Raw genomic sequence first — 1,214 nt, forward strand, 5'->3', positions numbered from 1 at the left:
AACAAGCAACCACCAAGAACAAATGGCAACCGCATAGGAACAAACTTTCAAACACCCAGAGTAGTGTAACTGCATAGCAACACCTTAGGAACCTCAAAGCAACACTCTAAAACAGTCAGAACAGCTTAACTGCATAACAACACATTTTAGCAAGCAACAACCAAGAACACATGGCAACCGCATAGGAACAAACTTTCAAACACCCAGAGTAGTGTAACTGCATAGCAACACCTTAGCAACCTCAAAGCAACACTCTAAAACAGTCAGAACAGCTTAACTGCATAACAACACATTTTAGCAAGCAACAACCAAGAACACATGGCAACCGCATAGGAACAAACTTTCAAACACCCAGAGTAGTGTAACTGCATAGCAACACCTTAGCAACCTCAAAGCAACACTCTAAAACACCCAGAGCAGCTTAACTACATAGCAACACCTTAGCAACATCATAGCAACACTCTAAAACACCCAGAGCAGCTTAACTGCAAAGCAACCCCTTAGCAACCTCATAGCAACACACTTTCGAACAACCAGAGCAGCTTAACTGCCTAGCATCACCTTAGTAATCTCATAGCAACACACTAAAACAATTAGAGCAGCTGAACTGTATAGCAACACTCTAGCAACCACCCAGAACATCTTGGCAAATATATAGCCACACATTAAAAACCCAGAGAAGCTTAACTTCATAGCAACAACCTAGCAACTACCCAGAACACCCTGGCAACCACATAGCAATGCACTTTAAAAAGACAGAGCAGTATAACTGGATAGCAACACCCTGGCAACCATCCAGAACATCTTGGCAACCGCATAGCAACACACTTTTAAACACCTAGAGCAGCATAACTGCATAGCATCACCTCAGAAACCTCATAGCACCACACTTAAATACTCAAAGCAGCTTAACTGCATAGCAACACCCTAGCAACCACCAGAAAACTCAGGCAAATGCATAGCTACACACTAAAACCCCCGGAGATGCTTAACTCCAAATTAATACCCTTAAAACTACCCAGAACACCCTGGCAACCACATAGCAACACACTTTAAAAAGACCCAGACCAGCTTAACTTCATAGCAACACCCTGGCAAATGTAACCGTTTTGCGAGAGAACGTAAAGTTTCTCTGAGAAACGCAATAGTTTTGCAAGAGAATGCAAAAACATTGAAACAAATTTTCCTCTCATCAAATATTTTTTGCATCAATA

The sequence above is a fragment of the Siphateles boraxobius genome, unplaced genomic scaffold (genome assembly GCF_051911475.1).
Source record: "Siphateles boraxobius isolate OS27281-9 unplaced genomic scaffold, OSU_SipBor_1 7, whole genome shotgun sequence".
NCBI lineage: Eukaryota > Metazoa > Chordata > Actinopteri > Cypriniformes > Leuciscidae > Siphateles > Siphateles boraxobius.